Source organism: Bos mutus, chromosome 23 (assembly GCF_027580195.1).
Source record: "Bos mutus isolate GX-2022 chromosome 23, NWIPB_WYAK_1.1, whole genome shotgun sequence".
Lineage (NCBI taxonomy): Eukaryota > Metazoa > Chordata > Mammalia > Artiodactyla > Bovidae > Bos > Bos mutus.
The window spans coordinates 4,211,580-4,227,329 of record NC_091639.1 but is presented as its reverse complement, the minus strand read 5'-3'; the positions used below and the strand labels follow the sequence as shown (position 1 = coordinate 4,227,329).

At 53.2% G+C, this 15,750-nt stretch overlaps 1 protein-coding gene across 5 annotated transcripts in view; it reads right to left on the bottom strand.

The window, feature by feature from the left end:
- Positions 1–15,750, bottom strand: part of RREB1 (ras responsive element binding protein 1) — a 166,815-nt gene that overhangs the window by 119,590 nt on the left and 31,475 nt on the right. Inside the window, exon 1 of one of the 5 annotated variants that reach the window (XM_070360940.1) lies at positions 2,398–2,669. The exons of 1 other annotated variant lie outside the window; for it this stretch is intronic. The gene's annotated coding sequence lies outside the window, so the exon portion shown is untranslated. Of the gene's footprint in view, positions 1–1,642; positions 2,232–2,397; positions 2,670–15,750 lie in introns of those variants that run through there. 3 more of the 5 variants (XM_070360936.1, XM_070360937.1, XM_070360938.1) reach the window with 3 other exon arrangements.

Genomic DNA, 15,750 nt, shown 5'->3' with positions numbered 1-15,750 from the left:
TCCTTTTCTTTGCAGTCCCCTTTTCTCCGCTTTCCACATCAATTAAATTTGAATACACTCGCGCGCAGGCACACACCACTGCATATCTAGAAGAAAACTATCCGGAAAACATGGGATGCACATTAACGACTTGGTAGCCTTTGCAGAAATCACCTCCAGTCTCTTCTTCAAGACAGAAACACCTCGCTATTTCCAGCATCTCTATCCAACAGGCAAATTTCATTTCCACTGGCTTTTAAATCTAAACTCTAAAACAAGCGTGGGGTGAATGTTTCTGCTGCTGAAAACCCTCAGACAGGTTTTTCAGCATACCCCAGAGTTGTGTTGTTGTTTTTTTAATTCGCCTTTCCATCTCTCTCCACCACCACCATCCCCAAAAAAGAAGCCGAAAAAACTCCAAAGTGGCCCGAATGTGTGCTGCTGCTGGCTCTGAAGCCGTGTAGAATTTCGTAATGGAATGTGAACTGCTCGTCCGGATCTGGGCTCACGTTCTATCTTCTAACCAGTAAGGAGCCAGGCAGGGCAAATGTGCTGAGCAAGGAGAAATACTTTTCTCCTCTTTTATAACCCATCACGGATGCACCGCGGACGCGGGACGCGAGTTGCACGCGGCGCCTGTCAACCGGCCCGCCCGCCGACCGGTCCCCGCGCCCGGGGGGGCGTCCTCCGCTGCCCCCCACCCACACATCGCCCTACCCCCGGACCCCCGGCCCGTCCGAAAAGCAAAGTGGCCCCGCCGAAGAGTGGACTGGACCAGCGCGCCCCGCACTCACGCGCCTCCCCGGGCCCGGCGGGCGGCGGGGAGCGAGCCCTCCCATCCTCGACGCGACCCTCGGCCCGGTCCAGAGAACGCGCCGCTCCCAGGGAGGGGGCCGGCGACGGGAAGGACCTCCCCTGCTCCTTAGCAACCATTAAGGTCGCAGTTTCCTAAGAGACCGCGAGCGAGGAGGTGGGGGGCGGGTGGGCGCGGGGGGCCGGGCCGAGGAGGAGGGGGGCGCGCGGGGGGCGCACTGGGTCCCCCAGCCCCTGGACGCCAGGTCCTCCCCCACCCCCGCATCCCGGCCTTGCTGGACGCTACGGGGCTGGGATGGGAGGAGGCAGGGAAACCCCACAACTCGGCAAAAAAAAAAAAAAAAAAAAATTGGTCCAGCGGGCTGCGGACAAAAGTTTCCGAGCGCGCTCCACAGCTGGGCGGCGAAGCGGGCCCCGGCGGCCCCGCCTCGGATGCTCCCGGCCTCCTTCCTGTGCTCGTGACGGCGCCGGGCGCCGAGGTCCCCCCCCACCCCCCCCGCGATGCAGGCTCCGCTCCACACCGATGGCTCCCACGAAAACACGTACACCGCCAGCGGAAAGGCCAGAGAACAATACGCGCGGACGCGCCCCCCCGCCCCTCGCGCGGTCACCCGGGGCGCGGTGGTTGGGTGGGGGGGGGCGCGATGGTCGGCGTGACCAGCAGCCACGAGCCGGGAGCGGCGAAGGCGCAGGGCCCCCTCCGGGGCCGGCGCCGTCCGCCGGAGACGATCAAAGTCCGCAGCGCAGGGCGCGGCGGATGCTTCCCACCGCGCGGTACCCCCCCACCCCCAGCGAGCACCCACCCCCACCCCCGAGCGTGGAACCCCCCGAGCGTGGCACCCCCGGATACCTGGCGGCGGCGGCGGCGGCGGCGGGCGGGCGGGCGCCGTCATCTCCGCGCTCCTCTCGGCCCGAGAGGGACTCGAAAGTATGTAGGAGAAGAGTTTCCCCTCCCACATGGGGGAGGAGGGGATGTCGGGGGAGAGAGAGAGAGAGAGGGCGGAAGATGGAGAACTGCGCTGGGAAGATGTCTCTGGCCGGCCGGGCGCGCACCCTCCGAGTCCCCCCGGCGGGGCTCGGTTAAAAATAAATGCGGCGGCGGGCGCGGCGGCGCGGGTCGGGCCGGATTCCTGCGCTCGGACGGCTAATATGGATGCGCATCAGGTCCCCCGGCGGTGGGGCGCTGCGGCCGGCGGCTCGCGCTGGGAGCTGGTTGGCAGAGCCGGCGGCTCGGGAAGGGGAAAGGGAGCGGAGGAAGGGGAGGAGGAGGAGGGAGGAGGGGGGAGGAGGGGGGAGGACGCGGGGAGGAGGAGCGGCCCGGCGCGCAGCAGCCCGAGGGGCGAGGGCTGCCCGGCTCATCCCACGCCGGCCCCCCGAGCGCACGCAGCGCCGCGGCCGTGGGGTGCGGTGGGGGGGTGGCTCCTGGGTCCTCGCGGCCCCTGGGGGAGACGCGGAGTTCGAAAAGTGCGGCGCGCCCTGCGCAGACCTCACCCTCCCCACATCCCCAAAAGTTCTTCGGAAAGGTCGCCGCTCCCGGCTCAGCCCCGGACATCTCGCGGCCGCCCGAGGGACCGCGAGCCGGAACGCCCGGGGGCGCGTACTCACGGCCAGGCCAGGGCGCTGGGGGCTCCCGGGCGAGGACGCCGAGGGGACCGGTGGGCTGCGGGAAGGGATCGAGCAGAGATGCAAACTTGTTCCGGAAAAGGAATCAAAATGGCGTTTCTGGATGTGCAAAGTTCATCAACTCCGCAGTCGCTTCCCCCCCCTCCCCGCTCCGCTTCGCCCCGCGGGGAGGGAGGTGGGCGAGGAGCTGGCGACCCCGGCGCCCCGGCCGCCGTCGTGGCCCCCGCCCCGGCCCCCCGCCCCGCTTGCCCGCCCGCACGCTCGGAGCCCCGCTCTCCCCCTCTCACCCTGATAAGTAGACACATCACGTGTTGCTCCTGCGCGTCTCCTGGGGACGTGTTACTGAGCGGCGGCGGCGGCGGCGGCGGCGGCTGCGGCGCTCCGGCCGGGGGTCGGGTGGGGGGTGCGGATCCCGACCCCCGCCGCAGCCCCCCGCCCCGATCTTAGTGGGGTGACTGCAGTCTCCATCTCCGGGATGGAGGGACGCTGCAGTCCCCCACCCCACCCCCACCGCAGCCCCAGGTTGGCCCCCACGCCCTCCGCGGGCGCCGCCGGGGCCCCAGGGGGGAAGAGGGCTTGGGCCGCCCCCCACCCCGGGGAAGGGTCTCGGCGGCGGAGGCCGCGCTCGGGCCGGGGGTTCGGGGAGACTGCGGGCCCCGCCGCAGCCCCTCGCCCCGATTTTAGCGGGCTGACTGCAGTCTCCATCCCCGGGATGGCGGGACACTGCAGCCCCCCACCGCAGCCCCAGGTTGGCCCCCACGCCCTCCGCGGTGCCTCCGGGGGCCCAGCGAGAGGAGGGCTTGGGCCGCCCTCCCCTCCCCCATCCCCGGGGGAAGGGTCTCGGGGGCGGCGGCCGAGCGCGATGCGACCTGCGCGGCGTTCTTTGCGGGCGAGCCACCTTCATGGACCACCGCGCGCCCCCCCTCCCCACTCCAGCCCCTCACTGCGGGCGACTCCCCGCCCCCGGCTCTCCATCACTTCACTCAGTGGTTTGTTTCACTGTTTTAACGGAGGAAGGGAAGAGGTAGCGACGCCTGGGAGGCGCAAGAGGGGCACTTCGGAGGCCGCGAGGGGGTGCCGCGGTGGGGGGGCGGGGTCCCCCGATCCGACGCCGCCCCTCTTGGTCTCAGAGGCAGATGGGGGAGCCGAGCCCCACCCTGGGGGAGCCGAGCCCCACCCGCGCGGTTCCCTCCCCACGCGGTCCTCGCTCTGCATCCAGGTGGGACAGGCAGACGACGGGGCGGGAGATGAAGGAACTGGCGCTTCACCCCGCCCCCAACTCCGGGCTGTTTCTCTCCCAGGGCCCAGTACTTCTTGCTCTGGGACTGCCGCTCCGGCAGCGCGTTCTCCATCCAACTCATTCACCGCTGCCTCGGCCTCTGTCACCTTCCCTTCCCCGCGCTCCACAACTGATGCTTCGGCGGCAGGGGCTGCCTTGCCCCCAAGGAGCGGCCCCCTAGATCCCCACCCCGCGATGGCACGGCTGATGCTGTGTCATACTCGTCGCCCTCCGAGGGATCAGGGAAGCCACATGCAATATCTCTTTCTCTCAGAGGGCTCCTGTTTCAGCTCAGAAAAGCTGGGGCCCTCCTCTGAGCCGCTGGCCATCTCCAGGGCTCCAGCCACCAGCTTCGCGTTGGCTGCGGCGGCCCAAGTTATCACCCAAGCCCAGAGAAACCAGGCCTGGGCTGCGCTTCCTCCATAAAGCGGCTGACATGTTTCCACCTGTTAATACTTTTCCTACGAAGCTTCTGAAAGGGGCCTGTTGTCAGCCTTTGGAAACATCTCCAGACAGATAAGGGTGATTGTGGTTGTGGAAAACGAACATTGCACACCCCCCAAATCCTAAAGATGACGGGGGCCTCTCCACTAGGTGCAGAGAACTCTACTGTAGAGTCTCCCATGTGAGGTTTGTTAAGCAAAATGATGTTATACAGACAGAAAGCTGGCTACTATCTACTTACTATGACCTTCGACCCTGTTCTACGCCAGTTCCTCTGAATACACTTGCACACCATCCAAAGTTGTAAGCCCAGTCCCAGGCCTTTAATTGGTGGCCTTCAGTGGATCTCTGGTTTTCAGGACAGCAGACTGAAGTGTGGACCCAGGGATGGATTAAATGGATGGGTTCTGGCCAAGACAGAACTCTCTAGAACCAAGCAAAAGCAGTTGCACCATTACCTCTGACTTGAGATAATCAGCTGCCCAAGAGGGAACTGATTCAGCTGGCTGTTTCTCTGATGTCCAGAGTCATCAAAATTAAGTTTTCAGAACCTGTTACATTTCCCAGGGTCTGCTGTTGACAGAGGAAAACTCAACCCAGAGAAACTTTAGCAATGGCATTTTTCTAAGCCTCCTCTCCAGCCCCACTGCATGCCCCCAGTTAGAAGTTACCTTTCCTGGTCTCCCCACTCAGTGGTAGGTTTTTGAGTAGGAATCATATCAAAATTGGAATTTTGCTTGTAATTTAGCTTATTCTGTAAAATACATTCAAACCTGCAAAGCTACATGAATTTTTAGGACAAATCACCTCGATAGCATCACCGAGGTAATACTGGCAACCTATTTAGTTAAGAAAACAGCCTAAAAGTAACTTTTGAAATGATACTGAGCTCTGCATTCACCTTTTCCAGCTAATTCATAAACTTGGAAGTCAAATGATCTGTCCAAACGTCTGTTTGTTCATATTACCTATAAATATCCTTGATCCAACAAATATTTTTTGAACATCTTAACAGGGAGAAAGAGTCATGCTATCAAAATCACAATGACCCTGAGGAAACCAAAACTGGAAAAGACACATGTACCCCAATGTTCACTGCAGCACTGTTTACAATAGCTAGAGTACGGAAGCAACCTAGATGTCCATCAACAGATGAATGGATAAAGAAGCTGTGGTAGATATACACAATGGAATATTACTCAGCCATAAAAGGAATGAATTTTAGTCAGTTCTAATGAGGTGGATGAACCTAGAGCCTATTATACAGAGTGAAGTAAGTCAGAAAGAGAAAGAGAAAGCGCATATATATGGAATCTAGAAAGATGGCACTGATGCATTTATTTGCAATGCAGCAGTGGAGAAACAGACATAGAGAACAGACTTATGGACACGGGAGAGGGGAGGAGAGGGGGAGAGGTATGGCGAGAGTAACATGGAAACTTACATTATTATATGTAAAACAGCCAATGGGACTTTGCGGTATGTCTCAGGGAACTCAAACAGGGACTCCATCAACCCAGAGGGGTGAGATGGGGAGGGAGATGGGAGGGAGGTTCAAGAAGGAGGGGACATAATGTGCACCTATGGCTGATTCATGTTAGGTTTGACAGAAAACACTGAAATTCTATAAAGTCATTATCTTTCCAATAAAAAAAAAAAAAAGAACCATGATGAGGCACCACTTCACAACCACTAGGACGGCTGTAATAAATAAGGCAGATAATAACAAGTGCTGTCAGTGGGAAGATAGAATTCTCCTTACACACTGCTGGTGGAAATGTAAAACTCTATAGTCACTTTGAAAAGCAGCTTTTTGATGGGGCGTTCCCCTGGTGGTCCAGTGGTTAGGAATCCACCTTGTGACGCAAGGAACACAGGTTTGATCTCTGGCTGGACGCCGAGGAACAACTAGGCATGACAGGCCCCAACTACTAAATCCACACGCTCCCACAAGATGCAGCAAAGGTACTGTGTGCTGCACCTAAGATCTGATGCAACCAAATAAAAATACATTTAAAAAAAATAAACAACTTGATTGTTCCTCAAAACATTAAGCATAGAGTTACATCTGACCCAACCACTCCACTCCTCCTCCGTAAGAAATGAACACATACATCCACACAAGGACTTGTTCACGAATGTTCATAGCAGCATTATCCATAGCAGCTAAAAAATAGAAACAACCCGAATACCCATCAGCTGACGAGTGGATAAACAAAATGTGTTGCATGGAATATTAGTAAGCCATAAAAAAGAATGAAGTACACACTATAAGGCAATGGCACCCCACTCCAGTACTCTTGCCTGGAAAACCCCATGGACCGAGGAGTCTGGTGGGCTGCAGTGCATGAGGTCGCTAAGAGTCAGACATGACTGAGCGACTTCACCTTCACTTTTAACTTTTCACTTTCATGCATTGGAGAAGGAAATGGCAACCCACTCCAGTGTTCTTGCCTGGAGAATCCCAGGGACGGGGGAGCCTGATGGGCTGCCATCTACGGGGTTGCACAGAGTCGGACACAACTGAAGCGACTTAGCAGCAACAGCAGCAGCACACACTACAGCATGGATCAATTTTGAAAACACAGTAAATGAAATAAGAGAGAGAGAGTTGCTCAGTCCTGTCCGACTCTTCGAGACTCCATAGACTATACAGTCCATGGAATTCTCCAGGCCAGAATACTGAAGTGGGTAGTCATTCCCTTCTCCAGGGGATCTTCCCAACCCAGGGATCAAACCCAGGTCTCCCGCATTGCAAGTGGATTCTTTACCAGCTGGGCCACCAGGGAAGCCCAAAAATGAAATAAGGCAGACCCAAAAGGACAAACGCTGTTCTAATTCTGTTTATATGGTACATCCAGAATAAGCAAATCTATGGAGACAGAAAGTAGATTAATAGTTCCTAGGGCTGAGGGTTTGGAGGGAATAGGGACTGACTGTCATGTGTACAGCATTTCTTTTTGGGGTGATAAAAATGTTCTAAAATTGATTGCAGTGATGGTTTACCAACTCTGAATACAGTAAAAGCACTGAACTGTTTGCTTTAAATGGGTGAATTGCATACTATGTAAGTTATACCTCAACAAAGCTGATATATATCTATGTGTAGATAAATAGATATACACACATACCTGAAATTGCACTATGTTCTGTAGTGAAGTGATACAAAGATGGATAATTTATAATCCATTGCTTAAAAGAGTTTACAAGCTAATCTCTGCATCCATAAGAAATAATGATGAAATGCAAGCCAACATATAAGAACCATTAAACAGGTACAAAATTCAGAGGTTCTGAGAAAAGAGATCACTTCAAATAAGTCATCAGGGAAGGCTTCACAGAAAAGAAAGTAATGGGGGGTTGAGCCATGGAGAATGGTTAGAAATTTCATAGATGGAGAGGGGGATTAGAAACAGCAGAGGAAAGTCGTGGTGGCAGCAACTCATGGGCCCTCTTCAGAGACCAGGAAGGATTCCACTGTGGCTGGATCATAACACTTAAAAAGCAGCAGGTGATGAGAGCAAAAGTCAATGGGCTGAGGCTAGGGGACTTCCCTGGTGGTCCAGCGGCTAGGACTCCACACTCCCAGTGCAGCAGGCCCAGGTTTGATCCTTGGTCGGGGAACTAGATCCCATCTGCTGCAACTAAGAGTCCAAGTGCCACAGCTAAGGCCTGGGGCAGCCAAATAAATAAGTGTATATATTTTAAAAAAGTCAACAGGCCAAGGCTAGCCCACAAAGAGCTCTGAACAATATCCATAGGAAACCTCAGGGATGTGGGCCTGAACTAGGGTGGGAAGCGGGGGAAGGAATGGAGAACAGATGGTCAGGAGTCACTTCAGGAAGGACCAGCAGAGAAGCAGCTGGTGTGGGGATGGGGGTGAAGAAGTAGGACTGAGACGATGCTCCTGGGTCCCAGCCGGGCGATGGAGAGAATGCAGGTCTGATGAGAAGGGCAGAAGCTCACTGGAGACGGAGGATGGCAGAGCAACTGACACTGAGCTGGAAGTGGAAATAATGGAACCCACAGAGCTATGCCGTGGAAGAAAACCAAGGAGGAAAAGGATGTGGACATTGGAGAAGGCCCCTAAGAATGAGGTGATGCAATCTGCTGAATCTCAGAAGACATGGAGGTGTCCCTCCTGCCAAGAGAGAGGAGCATGCAGGGTGCTCCAGGCAGAGGGAGCCGTGAGCAGGAGGCACAAGGGCATGCATGTGTCCTAAGTTGCTGAGTCGTATCCGACTCTTTGCGACCCCATGGACTGTAGCCCACCAGGCTCCTCTGTCCAAGGGATTCTCCAGGCAAGAATACCGGAGTGGGTTGCCATGCCCTCCTCCAAGGGATCTTCCCCACCCAGGGGTCAAACCTGCATTTCTTAGGTCTCCTGAATGAGCAGGTGGGTTGGTTACCACTAGCGCCACCTGGGAAGCCCATGCTCAAGGGCACAGAGGCCTGAAACAAAGTCAGTTTCCTGAACTGCAAACCCCTGACTCTGGCTGGAGCAGAGTGGATGGGGCGAGGCAGCCTGAGATGGAGCTGGAGAAATCGCTCATGGGCTGGACAGCCGAGAGCTCCGTGCACCCCTTGTGGCTGACGTGCACTCTGTCCTGAGCTGAGGCCCTGAAAGAGCTTGAGGAGGTAGACAGAGCCTCCCTCGTGGGACCATGGAGAAAGGTCTGGAACACTTGGGATGGGAAGACTAGCTGGGAATTAATAGAAGAGCCCACCTAAGAAATGATAGGGACTCCATCAGTCGCTGGCTGTAGAGGTAGAGAAGAAAGGATTGGTTTGAGACATAATTAGGATACAGATGCAATAGAATTTGTCCAGTTTGATTTGGGAGAGAAGGAAAAAAGTCCCTCTGCAGCACTGACCATGGGGCGTGACATCAAATGAAGGGAATCCACTCCAGCATCTGTAGAGTGACACACGACAGCACAGGGGTTAAGGTAAAAAGGGGGACAGGGACTTCCTGGTGGTCCAGTGGCTAAGACTCCATGCTCCCAATGCAGGGGTCCTGGGTTCGATCCCTGGTCAGAGAACTAGATTGCACGTCCCAAAACTAAGGATCCTGCATGCCACGATGAAGTTCGAAGATCCCATGGGCTGCAAGTAAGACCTGGTGCAGCCCAATCAATAAATATATATATTTTTTTAAAAGGCAGGAGGGGTATTTCCCTGGCGGTCCAGTGATAAAGAATCTGCCTGCCAGTGCAGGAGACACGGGCTCAACCCCTGGTCGGGAAAGATTCCACATGTTGTGGGTCAACTTAAGCCCATGCATCGCAACTGCTGAAGCCTGAGCACCCGAGAGCCTGAGGTCCGCCAAGAGAAGCCACTGCAAAGAGAAGCCCACACACCCCAACTCCACAGTAGCTTCCTGCTCCCCACAACCAGAGAAAGCCTGTGCAGCAACAGAAACTAAAAGTAAACAAAAAAAAAATTTGTTTTCCTTTGTTTAAAAAAAATAAAACATAAAGAAATAGTCTCTTCTCCCAAACACACCACGCTCTATTTCAGCCCCTTGTGGGCTTTCTTAATAACACATCGGCACTTGTCAGTGTGATATAAAAAAAAAAAAGGTGGAGGGAAGAGCGGCGGTGACTAGAGGTGGGAAATGGTAAAGAAAACTGAATCCACTGGGCTTGGTCTCAAGTGGTTGTGGAGAGTGAATAGTTCTGAATAAGTTGCCTCCCTGGTCTCAGTTTGGGACCCTGGATGGGTGGTGGGTCCACACATCAGCGGGGATGGTGTGTGGAAGACGAGAGGAGACTGGACCCAGGAAAAAGGCCTGAAGAGACATCTGAGGGGCAGAGGGGACCAGCAGGAAAAGGCTAGAGGCTGACCAACCCCAGGGAAACCGAAGGAGCAGAAGGCTAGTGGTGGTGGATGGGGTGCAGGGTGGGGGGGCGTGCTGCCAATGAAAGGTGGTCAATGGTGTTAAGTCACAGACACACCAAGACAAGCAGCTGACAACGGGGTGAGGTCTGAGTCAGTAAATTGACTTAACAGGGGAAGGCAGAGGCCAGAAAGCAAGGGGTTAAGGAGCCACTGGAAAAAAAGGAAGTGAAGGCCTGAAGCTCTGAGAAGTTAGGAGAGAAAGGAAAGGAACCATGGCAACAGAATAGCAGCTAATAGGGACTGGCCCCCTACTATGCGCCAGGCGCTGCTCTAGGAGCCCCGTGTGGATCATCTTGCTCAGTCCGCTCCAGCCTCCAACCTGGCAGGTGCTGTCGCCACCCACGACCTACAGCTGACGGAACCCAGGCGGATTCCCGAGGTCCCAGGCGGCCTGGCCGGGACCTGGCAGAGCCGAGCTGGACCCCCAGGACCCACTCTCCGCGTGCTGTCATCACCCCTGTTGTTAGTCAATCGAGAATTAAATCGTTTGCTAATAAAAAATGCCTACCTGAGTGTCTTGAGTAATCTGACTAGAATGCCCTTGACCGGAGTCTGGCAGAAGGGCCGCTATTGTCTGCGCTGTCACTTTGGGAAAAGAAGGGGATGGCCGGCTTTCAGTGTTGCTCATTTGGTTTATAACCATCCCTCCTTCGCATAAACCTCAGGTACAAACCCCTTTCTGTTCTCCATAGACATTTATGTCAACAGGAAAGGAATGTAGATCCGGAGAGAGAGAATAGAGATGTTACAGAACACAGCTTGTGAAGGTGTCTGTCTGTCTGTCTATGGCAGAGGAGAAATGGTAGACGGATCAGCCTTGGGGGGGAAAGAGGGCTAATTCATACTCCATGGCAGGCGGGAAGGGGGTAAGATGCTAGAAGCCTAAGTCCCGGGTGAGGTCGTGGGCGTTGGCGTCCCACGGCCTTGACTACAGAAGGCAGTCGGACGGCAGAGCCAGGGAGGCCGAGGCCCCAGGGCGCGGAGGGGCCTGAGGCTGGCGGAGAAAAGCAGCTTCGGCGACCCGCGGGCTGAGGCGACGGGCGAGGGGCAGGCGGGCGCCTGAGGGCGGGCGGCGCGGAGGGAGACGCGGCGGCGGATGACTCGCGAGAGGCATCCTGACGGGGGGCTTCGGGGACCGAGGGGACGGTGGAGGCGGGACGAGTCTTCGTGGCTGAGAGGAGGCTGAGAGGAGACAAACGTGAGGCTGGCCTCTTAGGCCCTGTGCCGGGGCGTGTGCGGATGGCGGCGCGCGGGTGAGAGGAGGCGGCTGTGGACGGGTGATCCCTGAGACAGGAGGCCGCAGAGGCTAACCCGGGCGCCCCAGAGGCATCTGCCGAAGTCGCGGCCCCGCGGGTGGCGGTGTGGCGGCGCGGCCCTCCCGCCGTCCTTCCGTGAAACGAGGTCACCCGGAAGGACTGGTGTCCTCACGAGAAGAGGGGTCGGGGAGTTCCCTGGTGCTCCATGCGTTCGCACTCCTAGCTTCCAGCTCAGAGGGCCCGGGTTCCATCGCTGGTTGGGGAACTAAGAGCCCACGTGCCCTGCGTGTGTGTGACTCACTCAGTTGTGTCCCCCTGGACTGTAGCTCACCAGGCTCCCCTGTCCATGGAATTCTCCAGGCAAGAATACTAGAGTGGGTTGCCATGCCTTTCTCCAGCACATGCCACAAGGCGAGGCCAAAATAATAATTTTTAAAAAGGAAGAGATCAGACACACAGAAGATGCCAGCCATGTGAGGCCGCAGGAGAAGGTGGTGTCTGCCAGCTGAGGAGAGAGGCCTACGAAGGAACCAACCAGCACTTGATCTGGACTTCCAGGCTCCTGAACGGGGAGAAAGCACGTTTCTGTCGTGTCGGTCCCCAGCCTGATGGGCTTAGTTTCAGCAGCCCAAGTGACAGATGCAGGGAGGAGGGACCCAGCGGTGACAAGGGCGAGGAAGGAGAGTAGAAAATACGCCATCAACTCCACGGCCTCCCCATGAACCGGGAGAACCTGTCTTATTGAGGAAAGGCTTTTGCAGGAAGTGATATCTCTAAGGACAAATGAAGTTTCCATCAGGGTGTTGAAGTAGGGGAAGTGTGTGGAGAAGCCTGGGAATTCTTAGGATGGGGTGCACAGCCTCAGTGGGGCCAGGGAGGCTTGACATTGGGGCCTGTTATGGCTAATGCCCCCTTTACACTTAGCGGAGGGCTGGCACAGTGCAGCTTCCTTTTTTTTTTTCAGGCTGTGCCATGCGGCATGAGGGATCCTAGTTTCCCTACCAGGGATTGAACCCAGGCCCCCTGCTTTGGGAGCATGGAGTCTTAACCACTGGACCACCAGGGCAGTCTCACCATACAGGTTCTTTTTTTTTTTTTTTTTTTTTACCATACAGGTTCTTAATGAACATGATTTGCAAAATATGAAGAGGTGGGACAGATATGAAGAAACGACGGGGAAACAGGAAATTGAGGGAGGAAAGTCTTCCTGGGATTGGCAAATAGAACAGAAAGCCAAGAGTCATGGCGAGACGTCATTTCAAATGTCCAAATCCCCTTTAGTACAGCAGCCAGTGAAATCCTCCCACTAAGATAAGCTGAGCAGCATCTTGGGGATGGGCCACCTTGACAACTTCTGTCATACTCAGTGTGTTGTTACTTCAGCTACCCAAATACCTTGAGGGATGTGTTATTTCTGGTTTGATGGTTTTCCCTTTAAAGATTAACCATTTGGAGCCAAAAGTTTTCCTAAAATGTATTATGCACTGCCTTGCTTTCTCTTCCTTTTCTGAAAAATAGGAAAGTTAATATCTGCACAAAATGATACTATCATAAGCTTCAAATATTTTATTGGATTGTCAAATAAAGATAACTGTTTATAAACAAGGCATACTAGGCCACAAGACTTGCATCTTCAAGAAGCTACTCATCTGAACAGGTAGGTCCTAGCTGTTTGCTAGCATCCCCAAGGCCTTCATAGTAAAGCCCAGCTTGAGGGGTTTTTGTCTGCTTGTAGTTATTTGTCCTGCCTCACTATCCGGCTGTGACCTGTCACTTCTTTCTGGACTCAGTGTGCCTGCCAATAGTAACCTCCTCTTCCCTTTCTAACTGATCGTTTCTTATCTATGTGATTAGGCTTCCCTGGTAATTCAGCTGGTAAAGAATTCGCCTGCAATGCAGGAGACCCCAGTTCAATCCCTGGGTCGGGAAGATCCCCTGGAGAAGGGATAGGTTACCCACTCCAGTATTCTTGAGCTTCCCTGGTGGCTCAGATGGTAAAGAATCCACCTGCAATGTGGGACCTGGGTTCGATCCTGGATTGGGAAGATCCCCTGGAGAAGGGAACAGCTATCCACTCCAGTATTCTTGCCTGGAGAATCCCCATGAACAGAGGAGTCTGGTGGGCAACAGCCCATGGGGTCACAAAGAGTCGGACACGACTGAGCAACTTTCACTCACTCACTGTCTGCATGGTTAGAAAACTGGGTAACCAAGATTGCTTGAAATGTGTGAAAAGTAAGCATATGGACCAGCATCTCGTTTTGCTGCCCAGAAGCCAAAAGCTGCTGACGTCCTGATTCTCAGTTGGGTTTTAGACTGATGCATTGCTAGCATACTTCTAAACCATTAAAGTTTTTTTCGGAGATATCAGAATAGCAGGGAAGGTCAAATAACTCTTCTAAGTCATAAATTAGACTTAGCTTCCTCCAAGATGTAAGTTTATTGCTTATGAAATTTTTAAATGATTGAATTTCACCCCTCCATAGCAAGGGCCGTTTCAAAATTCCACTTCAGACAACCTGGCAGATATTAGAAGAAAAAAAAAAAAACTGCTCTATTGTCACTGGATGCAGATTCTTCCCCTAAAAGATGTACTCCAAGTTCAACATTTATTTTGCTGTCAGATAGCACTCTTTCATCATGAAACAGAGTACAAATAAGTGAAATAAATACTCCTTCAATAAGTAGTAAGTATGTGTACCTTTGTGGGTTCAATTGAGGGTGGGCAGAAGCAAAATAAAATTTCTGCAGTTTCAGTTAAGTCGCCCCCCACATGGTATTTGTCAGTGGAACCCACGGACAGTGTGCAAGTACCTCTAATAACTCTGGCCACTGGTCCTCTTGCTCACAGGTCAGGTCCCGTGGCCCCAAGTCAAAGGAGCAGAGAATTTTTAATTGTAAAAAGTGCTCGGGAACGGACTTCTCTGGTGGTCCAGTGGTTAAGAATCTGCCTTCCAATGCCTGAAACTCGGGCTCGATCCCTGGCTCGGGAACTAAGAGCCCATGTGTTACTGGGTAACTAAGCCTGCAAATGGCAAACTACAGAGCCCACGTTCTCCAACGTAGACCCCGTGTGCCGCGACTAAGACCCGGTGCAGCCAAAAATAAATGTCAAAACCAAAACCAAAAAAATGTTCTTACAGTGCTCCAGAAGCTGCAGTAAATTACACAACTAAATAGCATGAAAGATGCTGATGATCAGAAACACTGACAACAACTGCCTATCCTAATGGACAGAAAACTCTTTCCCTCAGGAAGAAATAAAGTCATGTCTAGTACACGGGTGTCATTCCGCCGTGAACAGGGCGTGGGAATGATCCCACTCAGTGCCTCGGATTCTTAGGAGGCAACGCACTGAGCAATTTCAGGCACACGTTTTCATATGCACACCTCAGCTAAGTAGTGGAATCCACACTCAAAAAATAAGATATTTTAGAGTCTATGGACTGACTTTATGTCACTTCTTTGCATTACTAAGGAAACCTGACATTCATCACTCACTCATTCAACCAGCAATTGGGTGCACTGGCGGTGTTCCAGGCTCTGAACACAATAAATAAAGCACAAGGATCCTTGCCCCAGTGGGTCTTACAAGCTGAAGAGTTATATTTGCTTTCTTTCTTTTTTTTTTTTTTTTAAGATTTATTCATTTTTGGCTGTGCTGGCTCTTCATTGCTTTGTGTGGGCTTTTCTCAAGTTGTGGCGAGCAGGGGCTATTCTTCATTGGGGTGCACGGACTTCTCATTGCGGTGGCTTCTTGCTGCAGGGCACGGGCTCTAGATGTATGGGCTTCAGTCCTTGCGGCATGTGAGCTCGGTGTTTGTGGTGCGCCGGCTCAGCTGCCCGGCAGCACATGGGATCTTCCCAGACCAGGGATCAAACCCATGTCCCCTGCATTGGCAGGTGGGTTCTTACCCACTGGGCCACCAGGGAAGTCGTAAGTCTATAATTAAAAGGGCAGGGGGACTGTGCAAGAAAAAACTTAATAGCAGAACAGAATAGATAAACTAGGAATGAATCTGTCTGTTACACTTACTAGAATACATATAGGATGCACCTGTAACCATCAGAGAAGGACAGAATTATTCAGTAACTAATCATTGTTAGAACATTTGATTAGCAATATGAAGGAAAGTGTCAAGGTAAGTTCTTACCTCAAACCATACAACAAATAAATTCCTTGTGGATTAATTAGATAAATAGGGATGTATTTTTAAAACTGAAAAATAAGATTAAAAACAAAATTTGTCATACTTCCAGAGACAAAAAAATGATACTGTATCATATCTCTGGATGGGGAAGTTTTAAAACTTGGAAATAAAGAATAGACAAATAAAGAATAAAGAATAGAATACGCAAATATAAAATTAGAAATAAAAGGGACATTTAAAAAAGACCATAGAAAACTTGACCACACAGAAATATGAACCTTCTCTATGTCAAAATTAAAAAGCA